General features: G+C 35.4%; 1 protein-coding gene and 1 long non-coding RNA gene across 3 annotated transcripts in view; one reads left to right on the top strand and one right to left on the bottom strand.

The window, feature by feature from the left end:
• The window catches only part of LOC126947916 (uncharacterized), a 45284-nt gene extending 36559 nt beyond the window's left edge, over positions 1-8725 (top strand). For both annotated transcript variants that reach the window (XR_007723255.1, XR_007723254.1), the window contains exons 2-3: positions 1224-1367; positions 4167-8725. This is a non-coding gene — a long non-coding RNA (uncharacterized LOC126947916). The remainder of the gene's footprint in view (positions 1-1223; positions 1368-4166) is intronic.
• Positions 1-21344, bottom strand: part of ROBO1 (roundabout guidance receptor 1) — a 1153604-nt gene that overhangs the window by 755087 nt on the left and 377173 nt on the right. The gene's annotated exons all lie outside the window — the stretch shown is intronic.

The following is a 21344-nucleotide window of genomic DNA, read 5'->3' as shown; positions in this document are numbered from 1 at the left end:
AGGTAAAAGAAATGAAGGTAATGTGTAGTTATATTCCATTTATGTAGAAGATGGAAAGTGATGCACAAGAGAAACAGAAGATAAGGCAAGCCAGGTTATTCACAGAAAATATAAAACTGGCTGAGGAAATTTTGAGTTTATGCAAAGACACAGAATACCAAAATGCGCATGCAAACATGCAAATAAAAATTGGTTCTTGAAGGAATATGAAGTACAGAGGGTAATATGTAAACATTGAGGATGAAGAAAGTATGTGAGAACAAAATAATGTATTTTGAGACTGTTATGGACTGAATATTTGTGTCCCCTCTGAATTTGTGCAGTAAATCCCTAATCTCCAAGGAGGCAGAATTTGGAGATGTGGCCTCTAAGGAAGCAATTAAAGTTAAATAGATTTATAAGGGTAGGGCCCTCATCTGATAGGATTAATGGTCTAGTGCAGTGGTCCCTAACCTTTTTGGCACCAGGGACCAGTTTCTTGGAAGACAATTTTTCCACTGACTTGTGGGGGATGGTTTGGGGATGAAACTGTTCCACCTCAGATCATCAGGCATTAGATTCTCATAAGGAGCACGCAACCTAGATCCCTCACATGTGCAGTTCACAGCAGGGTTTGTGCTCCTGTGAGAATCTGTTACCACAGCTGATCTGACAGGAGGTGGAGCTCAGTGAGTGATGCTGGTTCACCTGTCACCTGCCACTTACCTCCTGCTATGCAGTCTGGTTCTTAACAATCCATGGATTGGTACCAGTTCACAGCCAGGGGGTTGGGGACCCCTGTTCTAGCATTCTTTTTTTTTTTTTTTTTTTTTTTTTTTGAGACAGAGTCTGGCTCTGTAGCAAGACTGGAGTGCGGGAGCACAATCTAAGCTCACTGCAACCTCTGCCTCCAGGGTTCAAGTGATTCTCCTGCCTCAGCCTCCTGAGTAGTTGGGATTACAGGTAGACACTTCACCACACCCAGCTAATTTTTTTGTATTTGTAGTAGAGATGGGGTTTCACCATGTTGGCCAGGATGGTCTCGATCTCTTGATCTCGGGATCCGCCCGCCTTGACTTCCTAAAGTGCTGGGATCACAGGAGTGAGCCGCTGCACCCGGCCTCTACCATTCTTATAAGGGGAGACATGGGAGTGTTGGTTTGAATGTGTTCACGTGCTCGCTTTCTCTCTCTCTCTCTCTCTCTCTCTCTCTCTCACTCTCTGTCCTCCCCGCTACCCCTTAGACAAACACATATACACACAAAAGAAGTCATGTGAGCACATAGTCAGAAGGTGAGAAGTTGGCCATCCACAAGCCAGGAAGAATGCTTTCACCAGAAACTGAATTTATCAGCATCTTGATCTTGGACTCTCCAGTTTCCAGAACTGTGAGAAAATACATATTTTTTCATTATTTGATTACATTAATGTGTTAACTGTAGCATATTATATAACATGTAAAACGTATATAGAAGCATAGTATGTTAGTATGTTATAAAAATAGTATTTTTTTCTTTTATCGTCTTTTACCTTTTATATTTTAGTTTTGGGGGTACATGTGCAGGTTTGTTATATGGGCTTATCAGGTAATACTGGGGTTTGGGCTTCCGTTGAACACGTCACACAAACAGTGAACCAGAAAACACATTTCTGTTTCCTGATGAATTATTTATTGTTGAAACGACCCAATCTGTGGTATTTTGTTACAGCAGCCAGAGTAGACAGAGGCTGCAGTTGTGTTCAATACTAAGCTTTAGGTTTACTTAAAATACAAGTTCTAACATTTTTATTAAGTAATCTGTTCAATATTTGTAACTACCAAGAAGCAAAGCTAATGATGTCTACTTAAATGTGTTTCATGTTTAAAGTATCTATTTCATTGTTAATATGTAAAACACGTTTCTAATTTCCCTTATGTGTAATCTATGCGTCTCTTGAGGGGGTTCCTTGTCTACCCATTATTCCTTCATTTTGCCTTATTGCTGACCCAGAATGTATGCAGTAGATGAACTAATGTATTAATCTCTTTTACAAGACTTTGAAGACTGCTTTAATTCTAAACAGCTTAAATAAAATGGGGATAACACTCCACAAATGTTTCTCTATTATCATACCTAGCAAGCCTAGCTAGTCGACAAGCTGTGCTCTACAGATACACACAGAAAAACTGAAATTCTACAGAGAGCAGTAAGTAAACTTTTGAATACCGAGTAACTGAAACTCTGCCATTTCTATAAAATTATGGCATTGTATCTGATCTTTAGTATTTGTAATAGGATAGCCTTCAGCTTATTTGACAAAGATCCTCTGAAGTGAATTTATTGTGTGTAATTTATTCTAGACCATGAATGAATTAACTTACCTTTGAGCCTTTCTTGGATATGAAACCAAAAGGAAACATAGCCATTTAAGGATCTTAGTTCAATAAAAGCTCCCAAATGCAAAATTCAGCATTCTGGGTCACTATGTGGATTTAAAACATCCCTTGGGGATCTTTAGATCTATAAAGCAATCATCTGATTACTCTTATCCATTTATGCTATTTTCCCTCATGCATCTGGGGTTTTAATTGGCTTTTTATCTTGTATTGACTATTTGATAGGACCATAATTGTTCTTTTTTAATTTAGTAATTATATCGTAAGATTCTATTAAAAGCAAATTTCAGTTAACTCTGTAAGAACTACATAGAAAAGTGATGGGAATTAAAAGGGCATTTTAAAAAGTGGAACAAAAGATAAAGTACCAGTCATGGAATCTCTTAAGAGTGAAATTTGGAGTTCCTTCCTTTAGTGTATAGAGGCTGGTGTTTCAGCTGAATTTATCATCCAATTCCTATAACAGTTTCAAATATATTAGTCCCTTGTGATGTAAATGATTATCTAGTTAAAATTCTGAAAATAATTTCACAGACACTTGGATAGAAAATATAATAAATAATATTAGAGCTCAGACATTCTTTCACATGAATACATTTTAAAATAGAATAATAGGTATATGGTTTAAAATACAGACTCTAGCCCTCTCTTCTTTAGAAAGGGGAAGTCTCCCCTCAAGCTACTTAATGACATTGACCAATGAGTATAAGTGATTAATTCTTAAAAAGAAGAAAAACTGGTATCTGTTTTTTATTTCATTTCTTTGGAGAGGGCAGTCATTAAAATGCAAACAACTTTGGTTTAATTTGATAATATATTTGAACCATAAGATATGTGCATATTTTAAATTGCCATGCTTAAAAAAATGATTAGTTGTCATATAAGCTGACATTTGCTACACAAGCATTGACCACATGTAAAATACTTTAATGGTTATGCTATTTACTTTCAGAACTTAGTCTTTTGTAGAAATGCTGCATTTCAAAATCGAGATTGTTTTATTTTTGCCATTCAAAAAAATTCTGTAATCTAGAAGTTATTTTTCCTTGACTCTAAGTTGGAATAATAGTTGGACTTATATTCCATTTTTTCTAATTCATATTAACTAAATGAATACAATCAGACTTTAGCTTTGGGCAATGGACTTTAGCATGTATGTTTTTATTCTTACTGAATATACTTAAATTAAGTTTTCTCAATAAAATTTTGCATTTGTCCATCCTTTTACTTATTTATTCAACATTTATTCAGTGCCAGCTATGTACAAAACATAGTTCTAAAAAATCACAGGGAAGACAAAGTTTGTGTCTTCAAATCTACTATGGAAAATCAGGTAGCCAACAAACACCCACATTATAAAGGAGGGCGAATCAAATGGCTTAACTGGATTTGAATCTAGAGAGATATGGAAAAGATGCCTCTTATTTGGAGAGTCATAAGAAACCTCACAGTGTTCTGTGCATTATGAAGACATACAGATTGGCAACTCAATAGTTAGATGAGAAAAAGATAGACAGAGTTGGGAAGAGGAGGAAGGGCAAGCAAGCAGTGCTAGAAAAACTGAGTCTGCATTGGCATGGACTCCAAAAAATGACTAGCAGCCAAAGGGGACGGATGGAAATCGATAATTCTTAATGTATGATGGGATTTTTACTATTTATTAGACAGAAGAGTGGACATCCATGCCAGTTCCAGAGCAATAGCCAAAGGCCCAGTAAGGAAAATATCTATTGGTTAATTCTAATGCCCAGAGTTGAAATAGTCACCAGTCAGTGGCCCTGAAGATAATTACATACTCTATTTTCTGCAGATAAATTCGATGCTTCTCAGGTCCCCAGTCAAGATTGCATCTCAGATGATGGCCAGGTAAGAAGTTTCCAAGGCGACCTTAGTCAAGTGTACTGGAAATATCCCTGGAGGAGATGAGAAAGCTAGTATCTGCAGACAGGTCAATGGAATAGCAATAGACTCAGTCCTCACTATATTAACGACGTTAAGATTTTGAAGAGTAGGAAACAAAACCCGTGAAGTTAACTGCTTAATACACACTATCAGATAATGATATAATTAGATCTTAAACCTGTTTTGGGCAACAAAAGGCTTGAGTTTAAAGTCTAGTTTTATTATTTCCTAGTTGTGTGACATTAAGCAATTAACTTAGACCAGGTTTGGGTCTGAGTACCACGAACATGCCTAGAAGTTAGAGGCCAGGTGTTATCTATAGGACTGGGATTTTTCTTGCTGTCATAGTCAGTATCTACATTGTACATCATTTCCAATCCGTGTAACCTGACTAAGTTTAAATAACTAAAGTGTGCTATTTGAATATATTGCTGCACTATTTACAGTATTTTTAAAACCTCTTAATTTTTGAGTTTACACAATTCATTTTTGAGCCATTCAATCCATTGGAAATCATGTAAAAAGTACACAAATTGCCTTATTTTCCAAACCTCTTCATACTATATGACACTACTCGCATCTAATTACTAATGCAGGGTCAGGTGAAGGCTAGCATTCGGACTAGGCATCTACAATGCTTGTTTTCAGAAGTCTTTGTCCCTTAAGATCTTTATGTTTTCTGAATAATTCTATTTCCATAATTTAATCATCTCTTCCGTGTTAGAATGAAAATATATGATGGGTAGTGATATGGTTTGGCTGTATCTCCACCCAAATCTTGTCTTGAATTGTAGCTCTCGTAATTCCCATGTGTTTTGGGAGGGACCTGGTGGGAGGTAATTGAATCATGGGGGCAGGTCTTTCCTGTGCTGTTCTCATGATAGTGAATAAGTATCAGAATATTTTATGGTGTTATTTCCCTGCACGCACTCTCGGGCCTGCCATCATGTAAGACGTGCCTTTGCTCCTCATTCACTCTCCACCGTGACTGTGAGGCCTCCCCAGCCATGTAGAACTGTAGTCAAGTAACCGTCTTTCCTTTATAAGTTACCCAGTCTTGGGTATCTCTTTATTAGCAGCATGAGAACCGACTAATACAGGTAGTATTTTAAAGGTAGTAAAAAGGCGTTTGATAGTCCTTTTCAAACTTATCTTTGAGGAGAGCACATGATAGGAAGGAGTGAATAAAGATATTGTCTCCAAGGAAACCAAGAAAAGAACGAGATGTAAAGTTTCTTCTCCTACCACTCCAACTTTCACTTATATAATAATAGAAACGCATACACACAACCACGGCACTGTTTGGGGAAAATAAAAATACACAATTAGATAATTAAGCAAATATATAGCAGAGTTCTAAAATAGTAAAGTAATTAAAAAGTGAACCAAGTGAAGAAGGCAAGTTTTTCAAGCCGCTGAGAAACGTGACACCTGTTTATTGTATTTGTGACCTTTAAAAATACATTCTTTCCATCTTTATGTGGTGGCCCCCCTAATTTATTAAAAAAGAAAAAAAGACACACAACGCTTTCAAATACATGTCAAGCCGTATTTAAAGATGTTATTTAATCTGTTGCCAGCGTATTAAAAAGTTCATTATTCGGACACCTAAAGTGTTCTGGCATAAGTTAAAAATCTAACAGCTTTTCTCCAATAATTTCTTGACAGAATATTACATTTTACAAATAATACAATCCTGCCAAGTATCTTTGAGGAAACAGCAAGGGGATTTAAATGTTCTACTTCTACAATTATTTGAACACGAAATGATTTTCAGTAGTAGTTGGAGAGCTAACTGAGCAACGAACAGAAAAACCATTTCACAACCACTTTCCATTAGTAGAATTGCAACTTCTTTATTGTAAAATATTACCTTCCACTTTCTTTCTAAATAATTCATTCGATGTAGCTTTGGCCTAATATTTATGTTTATCCTCTTCATTATACACAGTGTCATATGTTATTTTGACCGCAGTTTCACTTCGTAATTCATCAGAGTTTGCACTAATGGAGAAAGGTGGTCATTAGGGACCGCCAAGAACTGCTCCTGCTCTATCTCTCTAGCTAGAGCCTAACTGCTCATGTTCCGTGCATTCCAGCCACCCTTTATTGTCCACTTAATTTCGTGTATGAGTGATATGGTCTTGCTAGCACATCAGAGATGATAAACCTAAAAATATTTTGAATGTTTACAACTTGATAATCCAAATATGTACACAAAGGACTTGACTCAATTAAGCAGATGAGCAGAGTGGCACGACAAAGGTAAAACACTGGTTAATTGGAATGGTAGTCCTCATGTTCTTGCTCATGCAAGTCCCTCAACACCCCTCCAACCTCTACCCCCACCACTGTCCCTTTTTATCCTCCAATATATATACTCAGCATTTTTATTACAGGGAAAGCAAATATTTGATGTTCTTTTAAGTTATGCGTTTGTGTAAGACACACACTAAATCTGTCACTCTTACTGTCACACATTCTCTCTCTCTCTCTCTCTCCCCCTCTCTCACTCTCTCTCTCTCTCTCTCTCTCTCTACTCTGTCCACTTTAGGCCTTAACCAGGGCTTGCCTAATAACTGTTCAGAAGTAACTAGTCTGGGAAACTCTCTTTTCCCACGGTGCCAGCCTCCTCCATGGGCCTGTCTTCCTGTGCCCCACGCTGCAGTGCCTGCAGCACGTTTGCCTTCCTGGCAGCACTTTCTATTCAGCATTCCCCCCACCCTGTCAAAACTTACTGCTTCTGTGCTTTAATCCCTCAGGCTGTCATTCTTTGTTCATCTTATCCATAAATTCATATGATAGGATGTGGAATCCATGACTGCTTCATATAGATACACGATTTGTATTTTTGCAAGAGTTTACTAAATTTTATTCTCAAACATGGATAAATAAAATAGTTTATTTAGCTCTTCCACTCTTTTTCTCTGTAGAATTATGTTATTTCTTGAAACTCAGTATAGGCCCCCTTGGAGGAGCGCTTTTATTATTTTCCTAGTTTTAAATTGCATACATTAAGCTTTATATTTTCATGCCTTTACACCTTATATGCTCAGAAGAGAAGTAAACTTTTCCAAGAAACAACTATTGGTAATAGACTTTTCCATCTCTCACATCATATAACATGATACTTTGGTGTGTAAAACAACGAAAGAGCAATGGGACAGGGAAAGGCTGAGCATCAGTTTCAGCTCTGCCTCTTCCTGTGTAACCCTGAGCAAGCAAATCGCCCTGGAGCTTCACATTTCTCATTGCAAAGCGAGTTTAATAGTGCCTTCACTAACTATTGGTGAGGTCAGATAGTCACAAATGTTTCCCTCTGTGCTCTGAAGACACTAGATCAACGTAAGTTGAATTAATATAATAGATTCTCCATAAATCATTTAAGTTTTTGGAGGGTAAGGTTAGCTAGTGGAACATTACACCTGTACACTACACAGGTACCTCTAAGTCAGCTCTTTACAGATAAGGAAAATGTGGTCTAAAAGAGTGAAAATGTATTTCAAGACAAGATATTAAGGCTTGACTGTGGTAGTTATTGCTCTCGATTGCATTTTCATGCTCTCTCCATGAAATAATGTATTCCATTCTTGCCATGTTTCCATGGCCAGCAGAGTGGAGTTCCTTGCTTATTTGGGCTTGGTCATGTGGCTTTCTTTAGCCAGGAGTATGTTGGAAAACTTAACATCAGCACAAGATTAAATGTAATTCTCAATTTGGGTGTGATCACTATTGCTCTTACAATGTCCATGAGTTAGTTGATCATGTCTGGTAGACATTGTCCCTTCAGGTCAGAACCAGGATGAAACGATATAGGTATACCTGATGATGGGCGCCAAACCTAAAGATACTTCAATTGGATCACATTAATATCCCTTAAAACAAAATTCCCATTTACCTTGTGATCTGAAACACCTTAAGGCTACACTTTTGGACTTATATCGTCATTCACACTTGTAGAATTGTTCATAATGTGGCTGAAAATAATAGTGTCTCTTGTAAGGTAATAGCGTAAGATAAGGCTATGTTTGTATTCATTTTTATTAAACATCTAATACTTTCATAGGAATTAATGCCATTGACTGTATGTTATACCAGTGGCTTTTAAAAAGTGTTACCACCAGGCCACAAAATTCAGCCTCACTTGGATATTTATAGAAATATAAAACGTTTAGCCCCATTGCAGACCTACTGACACTACAGTACCAAGGGTGAGTTCTGTAATTTGGTTGTAGCAAGCCCTCAAGATGATTCTGATGCATGCTAATGTTTAACACTGTATTATGTAACTATTTATTTAATTATTCATTTACTACAACAAAAACTGTGCCCATATGTTCCAATACAAATCCTGGTTAGCACTGTAATGCATTCCTACTTCTTTTAATTTGTTTCCTGTAGATTCGTCACATAATTATTCTAACCCTTCCGATTTTCTCCATTTCTCAATCTCATTCTATTATTCCATGCATCATGTGATCTCCTTTCAACTTTCATTGAGAATAAAAGGGAATTCCTTTCTCTTCCAGGTTTGTCACTCAATATGTTACTTTTCCTACACCTACTCTTTACTCTTTTCCTTCAATTATAGGAAAGGATTGTCATTTTTCTTTATAGAACTCTGTATTTCCCAGGATTATACGGTTAATCTCTCTATGCAAGTGGCTGGTGTATCCTCTTTTTCCCTTGTCTATTCCTCCCAACTTGCAAATGTGTAAAATGGGGAAAAATGATCAAGCCTGCTAACTTTCTAGCTACCAAGTCATCAGCACCCATTGCTTTAATATTTTACCATTAACTCAAAATTCTTTGCTATGTAATGTCTAACCCTATTATAATCTTGCAATTTTGAACAATCTCCACTGAGATTCCTGATGAAGATTATGGTCACTTTTAGTTTGCATTTTGCTAACCTTTTCTCAGGTAATTTTAATTTATGTGGTAGATTAATATGGTAACCTACTATATTGTTCGAAAATATGGTAGATTGATTCCATTGATGGTCCAAATTAATGACTTCCTATGTTGTGTCCTATCCAATGTGACTGTGACGGCTTCCATCAAGAGCTGAAGTCTATTTTCTCGTCCCTTAAATCTAGGCTGGCCTTGTGACTCACTGGGACTAATAAAAGGTGGCAGAAGTGACGGTGTGCCAGTTCTGAGTCAAGCCTGTAGAAGCTTTGAACCCTTATGCTTGCTCTCCTGTAATCCTGCCTCTACAATGAGAACAAGACTGTACTGTGCTATCTTGAGTGAGAAGCACTCAAGATCATGTGGAACTGAGACTGAGATGCTACTAGACTAGCCAGCTTTCAGCACATCCTCCATTTGACTGCAGATATGTGAGTGAGCCCAGCTGAATCATGGCAAAATGTGCCTAGACCAGTAGAGAGAGCAAGACTCTCTCTAGACTTTGGTAAAATAAGAAATGCAGCCGGGCGCGATGGCTCACGCCTGTAATCCCAGCACTTTGGGAGGCTGAGGCGGGCGGATCATGAGGTCAGGAAATCGAGACTATCCTGGCTAACACGGTGAAACCCTGTCTGTATTAAAAATACTAAAATTATCTGGGCGTGGTGGCTGGTGCCTATAATCCCAGCTACTTGGGAGGCTGAAGCAGGGGAATCACTTGTATTTGGGAGTTGGAGGTTGCAGTGAGCCGAGACCACGCCATTGCTCTCCAGCCTGGAGACAGAGTAAAACTCTGTCTCAAAAAAAAAGGAAGAAAGAAAAAGAAGAGAAATGCTCATTATAAGCCATAAGTTTTAGTATAATTTATGATGCAAAAATAGCTGACTAATTTAAAAGTAAAACTGTTTTCTGTAGCATAATTCTTGGCAATAGTTGTCACTATCACTGTTTTTCCATCCCTGTAAACTGTGGCAAGTTATTATGTATGTATTGAGCTGCCACTTCCTATGTTAGTTTTGTTTTGTAGCATCATTATTAGCCCTAAAGTCTTACCTAAACTCTAGCCTAGTGTATTGGAACTGCATTTAGATTACGGTCAGGCTCCAATAACAGAGCTTAAGGCAAATTTGTAGAGTCAACATCATGTTTGAAACTTTATTAGTTTTCCTACAGAAAATTCATAGTTTCATATGTAAAATGCTATATATGTGTAGGTATAAATATATAATTACAGTAATATGCATGTTATCAAGAGTACATATTCCAGATAAAATTTTGTACATCTTTTCAAATTTAATATATTTGAAATGGAACTTAATATTTTCTCCAAATACTCTGGCTGCCTATATCCCTACCATCATATTTTCTCATTTTTCACAATCATTTTCTAATCTTTAATCCATCTTTTATATTTACTTAGATATCTTTAATCTCCATTTCTATTGCCACCAGTCTAGTCTAACTGTTATCACCTAACACCTGAATTATTGAATCTTTCATCAGGGATGAAGATAAAGCATGATCATCAAAACAGATCTTATATTACATTGAATAAATAGGTAGCACTTTGAATGACACAATCAGGATGCTATACTCCATTCTCTTTTCCTGAACATTGAAAAGTTAGCAATGAATTGAAACTCTCAAAAATAAACTTTATTAAGAATATTTTTTTAAAGTGCACTTAATTTTTATAAACCTACTGTACAACTTATAATTTAAAAAGCTAGTACATTAATTTTGTATCCTGAGACTTTGCTGAAGTTGCTTATCAGCTTAAGGAGATTTTGGGCTGAGATGATAGAGTTTTCTAAATATATAACCATGTCATCTGCAAACAGGAACAATTTGACTTCTTCTTTTCCTAACTGAATACCCTTGATTTCTTTCTCTTGCCTGATTGCCCTAGCCAGAACTTCCAACACTATGTTGAATAGGAGTGGTGAGAGAGGGCATCCCTGTCTTGTGCCAGTTTTCAAAAGGAATGCTTCCAGTTTTTGCCCATTCAGTATGATATTGGCTGTGGGTTTGTCATAAATAGCTCTTATTATTTTGAGATATGTTCCATCAATACAGAATTTATTGAGAGTTTTTAGCATGAAGGGCTGTTGAATTTTGTCAAAGGCCTTTTCTGCATCTATTGAGATAATCATGGGGTTTTTGTCTTTGGTTCTGTTTATATGCTGGATTATGTTTATTGATTTGAGTATGTTGAACCAGCCTTGCATCCCATTCCAGGGATGAAGCCCACTTGATCATAGTGGATAAGCTTTTTGATGTACTGCTGGGTTCGGTTTGCCAGTATTTTATTGAGGATTTTTGCATCGATGTTCATCAGGGATATTGGTCTAAAATTCTCTTTTTTTGTTGTGTCTCTGCCAGGCTTTGGTATCAGGATGATGTTGGCCTCATAAAACGAGTTAGGGAGGATTCCCTCTTTTTCTATTGATTGGTATAGTTTCAGAAGGAATAGTACCAGCTCCTTGTACCTCTGGTAGAATTCAGCTGTGAATCCATCTGGTCCTGGACTTTTTTTGGTTGGTAGGCTATTAATTATTGCCTCAATTTCAGAGCCTGCTATTAGTCTATTCAGGGATTCAACTTCTTCCTGGTTTAGTCTTGGGAGAGTGTAAGTGTCCAGGAAATTATCCATTTCTTCTAGATTTTCTAGTTTATTTGTGTAGAGGTGTTTATAGTATTCTCTGATGGTAGTTTGTATTTCTGTGGGGTCGGTAGTGATATCCCCTTTATCATTTTTTATTGCATCTATTTGATTCTTCTCTCTTTTCTTCTTTATTAGTCTTGCTAGTGGTCTATCAATTTTGTTGATCTTTTCAAAAAACCAACTCCTGGATTCATTGATTTTTTGGAGGGTTTTTTGTGTCTCTATCTCCTTCAGTTCTGCTCTGATCTTATGTGCAAAAATCACAAGCATTCTTATACACCAGTAACAGACAAACAGAGAGCTAAATCATGAATGAACTTCCACTCACAATTGCTTCAAAGAGAATAAAATACCTAGGAATCCAACTTACAAGGGATGTAAAGGACCTCTTCAAGGAGAACTACAAACCACTGCTCAGTGAAATAAAAGAGGATACAAACAAATGGAAGAACATACCATGCTCATGGATAGGAAGAATCAATATCGTGAAAATGGCCATACTGCCCAACGTAATTTATAGATTCAATGCCATCGCCATCAAGCTACCAATGACTTTCTTCACAGAATTGGAAAAAACTGCTTTAAAGTTCATATGGAACCAAAAAAGAGCCCACATTGCCAAGACAATCCTAAGTCAAAAGAACAAAGCTGGAAGCATCATGCTATCTGACTTCAAACTATACTACAAGGCTACAGTAACCAAAACAGCATGGTACTGGTACCAAAATAGAAATATAGATCAATGGAACAGAACAGAGCCCTCAGAAATAATACCACACATCTACAGCCATCTGATCTTTGACAAACCTGAGAAAAACAAGAAATGGGGAAAGGATTCCCTATTTAATAAATGGTGCTGGGAAAATTGGCTAGCCATAAGTAGAAAGCTGAAACTGGATCCTTTCCTTACTCCTATACAAAAATTAATTCAAGATGGATTAGAGACTTAAATGTTAGACCTAATACCATAAAAACCCTAGAAGAAAACCTAGGTAATACCATTCAGGACATAGGCACAGGCAAGGACTTCATGTCTAAAACACCAAAAGCAATGGCAACAAAAGCCAAAATTGACAAATGGGATCTAATTAAACTAAAGAGCTTCTGCACAGCAAAAGAAACTACCATCAGAGTGAACAGGCAACCTACAGAATGGGAGAAAATTTTTGCAATCTACTCATCTGACAAAGGGCTAATATCCAGAACTTACAAAGAACTCAAACAAATTTACAAGAAAAAAACAAACAACCCCATCAAAAAGTGGGCAAAGGATATGAACAGACATTTCTCAAAAGAAGACATGCGTACAGCCTACAGACACATGAAAAAACGCTCGTCATCACTGGCCGTCAGAGAAATGCAAATCAAAACCACAACAAGATACCATCTCACACCAGTTAGAATGGCAATCATTAAAAAGTCAGCAAACAACAGGTGCTGGAGAGGATGTGGAGAAATAGGAACACTTTTACACTGTTGGTGGGATTGTAAACTAGTTCAACCATTATGGAAACAGTATGGCGATTCCTCAAGGATCTAGAACTAGAAATAACATATGACCCAGCCATCCCATTACTGGGTTTATACCCAAAGGATTATAAATCATGCTGCTATAAAGACACATGCACACATATGTTCATTGCGGCACTTTTCACAATAGCAAAGACTTGGAATCAACCCAAATGTCCATCAGTGACAGACTGGATTAAGAAAATGTGGCACATATACACCATGGAATACTATGCAGCCATAAAAATGGATGAGTTTGTGTCCTTTGTAGGGACATGGATGCAGCTGGAAACCATTCTCAGCAAACTATCGCAAGAACAGAAAACCAAACACCGCATGTTCTCACTCATAGGTGGGAACTGAACAATGAGATCACTTGGACTCGGGAACGGGAACATCACACACCAGGGCCTATTATGGGGAGGGGGGAGGAGGGAGGGATTGCATTGGGAGTTATACCTGATGTAAATGACGAGTTGATGGGGCTGACGAGTTGATGGGTGCAGCACACCAACATGGCACAAGTATACATATGTAACAAACCTGCACATTATGCACATGTACCCTAGAACTTAAAGTATAATAATAAAAATATAAAAATAAAAAAATAAAAATAAAAAATAAAAAGCTAGCAAGAAGAAATAGAGGTGGAAATAGTGATAAAGTTATAATGAAGGAAAAATCAATGAGTGTATCTGGCTAACACATAGAATTTGTGTAGGGAAGCATTTGGAATATAAATTTTCACAGAGGTGACAGGACAAGATATTCAAGAGTCTTGAATGCTGGGCTAAAGACAGACAACTATTACATTATAATAGATGCTGCTAATTAATTTAAATATTTTTCTGGTGAAATAATCTGATAATATTGAATAAATCTTTTAGATATGAGGTGGGACCTAATGTTCCCTAGGCTAGATGCTGTTAAAAATTAAGTTGAAGGTATGATTCTTAATAATGGTACTTTTTGTAACATTTTCTCTTAGACATTTGACCATTGAACTAAATCTTGTTATAGTCTCAATTTACATCCTGAAGTTTTTGGCCAATAACTAGTGTTTTTTCATACATATTATCTATTTCCTGAAAGCAATACCTGATTTCTGTATTTATCCTCTATTCTCAATTCCTTGTAATCAACTTTTAGTTGATTTGGAGCATACGTATGAGGCACGTATTCAGATGGTGGTATTTTCCATAAGCCCTTGGTACCTTAGCTGTTTTCCTCTTACACAGAATCTATCTCCTAAGAATCAGAAAGGGGAAACAGCTCTGTGGAGGATTCAAGTAACCTTAGACACCAAGGACAGTTGAAAGAGTTGATGCTAATAAACTTTGGAAGATATGATTCACATTGAAAAAGAGGCGTTCTCAATGGGCTGCTGGGGAGAAATGGAGTTACCTATTAGCAATTCAAAGAGAGCTTCCTATTATACAAATCTTTATATGTAGGTTAATTGCCTGCCAAGATTTCCTTTTAAATCAAAGTTAAAGTATGCAAGATCAATGCCATACAATGAAATGTCATTATTTTTGACTACCTGAAATGCTGCATAGAGATTTTATACTGATTTTATTCCACTAGGGAGCTGTAAGTATTCTTTTATTTTATTGATTATTATTATTACTATTTTAATACTGAAAGTTTGATAGTAAAGTGAGAAAAAAATTTCCGTAAGATTTACCATGTTTGAAACTGTCAAAATAAATTGTTTGATCAGCATTTTTTTCTGATTGAGATATAATAAATGGCTTGGAACAGTTGAAAACAAAGTAAAACATGGACCTGGAGGTACAATTTTATTGTGATTCTTAATTTAGGGATGGTTTGTTACAAACACACTCATGACAGTCAGTCTCATTCCTTGTTCCTTTCAGTTTTGCTTTTCTTTAGGAACTGGAATGAAGGCACATTTTTTTGTTGTTCACTTCCTGTGCCAAGCATTCCCCAGAAAGTAACATTTTTTACTCACTATTAATCTACCAAAAAGTAGCATGACAGTTTCCATACCCCTTGCAAAATTCATGTACTCAGTTAACCCATGCCTCACTTGAATTCCATACCAGTAATTTTCCTTTCTTTCTTTAGTTCCATTAGATGAATTGCCAGCTTCGATGTCTGGGCAGGTCAGATACCTTTCCTTTTAACTGTGAATAGCTTTAGTTCTTTGTGATTTACAGTAAAAATGCTCAGTAATCAACCTTTGTAAAAAATCAGATAATACACCAAAGTAATAATTTGTGTCACATGCCTTACTTATTTAGTTAGTTGTTTATTTTGATACTTAACTACTGGTTTAGTTTAGAGATAATTTCACTTTTATTTTTCCTAACAGATGGGCTGGGTATATCACATATGCAGTGTATCAAAATATCTTGTCCATTTAAAAACAAGGTATTCTGAGCAATGATCTGATGCCCAGAAGGAAATATTGATGGGTTAACTTGACGTTTAACAATATTTAGAATTAAAGAAAATATCTTATACTTTTATTATTTTGCTTTTCTTAAAGTCGATACTACATTCTATGACGGATGAATAGTTTGAATGTGTTATTCTTCAGTTTTGTCACATTGTATCTAGTAAGTTTAAAATTCTACTTTTTGAATTCTCCATCTGAATAGAAAATACAATGATTAAAATTGCTTTCTGCAATTTTTTGTCTTAAATTACATAGTAAAAATAACCCGAAGATATATATAAAACCAAATATAAGCATTGATGAAAGCAACATGTAAATAGGTATTTACCTGCTACATGTGTATATTATGGAGTAAAGAGTTACTATATAAGAACTGGAAAAATTAAGAAATTAGAAGGAAGAAAGCACATAAACCCAAGAAACTCCTATAAGGCAATGAACAGAGAAGTGTTTTAAAATTATTTTATTATAAGGTAGATGAGGCTTTATTTTCAAACAATAAAGTTGAGTTTAATTTCAAATGCTTTCTTTAAATTTTTACTCATTTAATTCCTTTTAGCAAGTTAAATTATGGTAAGTCCTAGATGTTGCATTACAACCTGTTTATGTTTAGGTTCTAGGAAGTTAAACATATACACACATAAGCACACATACGTTTTTATTTTTTTATTTTTTTATTTTTTTTATTATTTATTTATTTTTGTTTGGCTCTTTGTTTCTTTATTGTGTTCTTTGGAAAAGAAAGATTGTAAGGAAAGAAAAGCAGGGAAAGACTGACTGCCTTTGCATCTTTTCCTTGAGGGGTGTTTGCTTAAAAAATAATAACCCCAAACTGAGCTATTATTGAGATTTATATTAAGCAGTTTCAAGTTTTGAAATAGTAACAAAGTCCAACAGACCCGTGTGAGGCAAGCTTTTTTTTTTTTTTTTTTTTTTTCCTCATTATACAAATAGATAAATTGAGTTACTGACCAGTGAAGTAACTTCCCTGGTCTTGGTTGCACTCGGTGAAAAGAAAGCACAAACTTCAGGTTTGGGATTTTTAGATAACCAGTTTGATCATGTCAAGCTGACAACCAAAAAGTTAATCATCTGTTCTACTGTATGTTAGGGAGATGAGATTTTCTAGCTTAACAGGAATTCTATTTCATATAATTTATATGTATTTATGCATATGTGTTTGCATAGACACATGCACATTAGAATAATATCAACTTTCCACAATCTTTAGGAAATGAGACAGTTTGGATAATTAAAATTTTCCCAATATTTTATACCTTTAAGGATTGAAATATGCTTGTTTTGATATATACTTAAAATACATAATGTTTTTCATTTTAAAAGATGCTACCAAATAACACATACGTTTTTAAAAGTATCTCTGGTAATACTCATAATTACATGGGGGTAAACATTGTGGATCTGTTAAACTAAGAATACTTTATCTCAAACAGTTCTACTTTAAGGAAAGAATACATAAATCTCAGTCAGCACTAAGGAAATCTCCCATACAGGAAAGTTATGCATTCTCTCTTCTTTTCTTACCCAGGAAGGATGATAGAAAAAAACTGTTGTCTGAAATTTCACTGATAGAATACCTTCAGTTTGATGATACTGCACCAGTTGCAATAATGTCTGAAAGTTAAAGTTAGCTGAATTTAAAGTTTCTGAATTTAAGGGGACCATGAAAAAGCTTTCTTGCCTGGGGTCATATGTTCAGAAAAATCGTCTCAAATATGAATGAGAACAATCTTCATTCTTTAGGAATTTCACTATTTGTATTTCTTAAATTTTGACGCATGAAGTTGAGTTTTAAATATTGTAAATGAATACACACCATGTCAATATTAGATGGCTCCAGTTATCTGAAGCTTTCTGTATATATCTAATCCTGAATCCTATGTCTCCTTATGTGCAAATGTTATCACAAATGTTTGAAAATAGCTTTTTTTAGGAATGCAAATTCAAGAAGTTTATGACCATGGCGCCTGCAGTTGAAGAGTATAGTGTGGTATGTTGGTGAAGATAAACTCTTGCTAAACAGGATTTTTTAAAATAACTCAGTATCATCATTGTAATGTTACACTACTGCACAAAATATCTTCATGCCTTTGTGTGTTATCTTTCCACAAGACCAGCTAATCCTAAAGGCGACATAAAGTTTGCTGGATAAAAATGTGGAACCTGAGACTTTCATGCAATAATCAGTTGTGACCTTAAAACTTCTTGCTAACACCCCTAGGCTGAGTGCTAGACTTCTGCAAAAGAAAGAAACTCTTTACGTCTGCATGAATCAGTTGCTACCTGGTAGACGTGGAATAAACAAAAATGACTTCACTAGTAGAATCACTCTCAGGGGAAATAAAGTAACAAACAAACATTTAATAATAAAAAAAAAACATACCTGGGAAGAAACAGAGAAACTCAATGGAGATAGTTTCAAGAAATACATATCTTCAAATGGTATAGACTATAATAAAAAGTCAACTTTTATATTACAGATTTACAAAGAACAATTTAAATTCTCTCTACACATTTAAATTATTCGCTCTTAAAAAACACTGAACAGGGCCAGATATTAAATCCAATGTGAATATTTTGCTTTTGATAGTTTTGGGAAAATAATGTAAAATTATAAAGTCATCTTTATATTAGTCCTCAATATACTAGGAAAAATAGCTCAGTATCAAAATGCCTGGATGCCACAATATTATAGTAATAGATTTTATCCAAGATTGTTTTTTATATGAACTACCTGAATGCATTTTAATTAGAAACAGACATAGTATATCAGAATATGTGATTTAAACTAAAAAAAAAAAAACAAAAAACAAAAAACAAAGGGAGGGGAGAACACCTTACTGTGAACGTCAGTTAGGTAGAACTCTAGGGAGTTTTATTCGCTTACTAATGTATTTATATAAATAATTTCTATTTTTGTACAAACTCACTGACTATGTCCTGGGGAATTTAAAAACAGGGAAGAGGAAGGAAAATACAATTTATAGATATTCTAATAATAATGAGGTTGTTCTATTCATGAATGGAAGAAGGAATAGCAAATTTGAAATTATGGAGGTTTTACCATCAACGTGTAAAGTCAAGTCAAGCAACACTATGTAACTCGTTTTCGATGAGACTTGTATTCTTGGTCAGTTATTGTTCTAAATGCAAGGCAATGAAAGATTACTGAGATATGCTTGTTGTTCTCACATTGCAGCTGACAGGGCATTCAAGTAGAGGGCTAACATGGATGAAAGTGCAGATGCAAGAGAGGGCAGCCCAGCCAGCAGATGGTAAAATACCCAGGGCAGCTTGATGCACTGGTTATGAGATAAGAAACAACGCTCGTAAATAAATGCTGCCTATACTAAGATGAATGGATGAGAATTATGGCACAGAGAATTTTGCGGCCAGAAGCAGGACTGTGGGCTTTAGTCTTCAGTGCAGTGGAGTACCCACGCTCTACAGAACGTGAAAGGTGATGCAGTGGGGCATTGAAAAGGAAAAACAATCCTATCTTATTGCTATTTTGCATCCAAAAAAAATAAGAAAATTAAGCTTCACTCTTAGGTATTACACTGATTTACTTCTTAGCCAGGCATATGTCAGAATGGTGACTTGTCATATGGGAGAAGGCACAGCTCACTGGGGTAGCGTCATAATTTTGAGATGTAGAAGGGATGACAAGTGGCCTTCTCCTTCATCTATTTGCTTTCAGCACTTTATGAAGTATTATACTTTAGAGGCATCCAGGGAAGAGAATTTGGAATTACCATATTTAGTTTTAACTAAATTAGACCTCATAAAATCGACATGTGCATGAAAATATTCTTACAAAGAAAGTACAGATGATAATACAAATAATGCCAGTATAAGTAAACCAGAAAATGACAGTAGCAAAAAATGTGTAGCAGTAACTGTTATTAGTACTAGACTGAACCCTTTGTCAATAACATTAAAAAATGAAAAACAAATGGCTACATAAAATTTTTAAAAGATTGTGTAAAGATTAATATTTAAAATAAGACTTCACTTGCATGCATAATTTGTGTATATATAAACATATATGCATATTTATATATAACATATAATATATTAAAATATAGTACATATTGTATATGCCTGTTTTTGAAATATTAGCTAATGTTAGCAAAATGCCATCATGTTTAGCAAATCTTTTTAAAAAGGGCTTATTTCATGTTGATCATTGATTTTAAATTCCCAATTACTTTTTTATACCTATTACCATACTCTTCAGTGCAAGGATACATTTACATATTTTGTAAATAAATAGAAAACAAATATGTAATAAGTACTCAAATTTAAAAAAAATGTATAATGAAAGGTAGTAAAAATAGTTGTTAAAGACTCTGTCTAGAAAATGGAAAGCCATTAGAGTAAAAGAGGCAAATGTTTAAAACTTTGCAATAGCAATATTATTCTGGTTGCATGTGCAGGAAAAATTAGAGTAGGATAATGGCTTTGAGAGATGCTGCCAGATCCGATTCAATGTGACCTTTCATGTGGATGGCCTTATGAGCTCCTTGCAAATAAATGCTATGTTCTTTTAAAATTTGTATGCCCAGCAATTCTCACAGTGCTATATACACTATGTGAAATGGACCCATTGGAGGTGCCTGATGCATATTTCTTAAACTGAATGGAATTCTCCCAAACTAATTTCTTTGTTAAGCTGTTAAAAGACTATCATCAATGTCATCTTTTGACTGATCTTTTATAGTGAAACTAAGATCTTCTATCTCTTTTCACAAAATATAATTACTGCCATAATACTTGTACCCTTCTTCCTTGTGCTGTAATTATCTATGTAACACATGACATATACTTGAGGTGAACTTAGAATGTAAGTGCTATGAAAGGGAACAGTCAATATTTATTCAACCACCCAAATAGAAAATTTGTTTTTTCATGTAATTAAAAAAGGATAGAGATATCCTCATAGAAAGAGCTGGGAATTCTATTGTTTTAGTATCTCTCTGTCTCTCCCACCTCCTATAATCAACACCTCTGGGGATGGGTGTGAGGCGGCAGGGAGAGAGGGGGATCAGTCTGTTGGAACATCTTCACTCACAATAAAATAATTCTATGGTATAATAGAGATCATCTCTCAAGTAGAAAAAAAAATTAAAAATAATGAATGAACTAGAACTGCAGAAAAAAAAATCGCTCTGGTCAGAAGAACAGTTGGCCCTGCAGTGAACTCCATGAGGCAGACACTATTAAGCCCACTTTAGACTGAGCTAAATGATATACACATGCACAGGTAATATAAAGAAAACTAGGCACCTAGGTTCAGAGTTTTAAGCTTCTAGTCTGCTTTATGCTCTGAATATACAGAGAGAAAATATATTGTGTGGAATAATTAAGATTCTTCTCCATCTAGACTAATCCCAACATAGCAGTTATAATTTCAGATGCCTGATACAGAGCAACAGTAATCCAAAAACCTCATGCATGATGGGTATGTATTTTGTCCCACAGTTAGAACCAAAGGCCAGATACATTTTTAAAAATTAAAAACAACATATTTGTTAATGCCAGCATAATTTTAA

The sequence above is a fragment of the Macaca thibetana genome, chromosome 2 (genome assembly GCF_024542745.1).
Source record: "Macaca thibetana thibetana isolate TM-01 chromosome 2, ASM2454274v1, whole genome shotgun sequence".
NCBI lineage: Eukaryota > Metazoa > Chordata > Mammalia > Primates > Cercopithecidae > Macaca > Macaca thibetana.
Note: the sequence above shows the minus strand (reverse complement) of the source record. Positions and strands in the feature narration are given on the sequence as shown.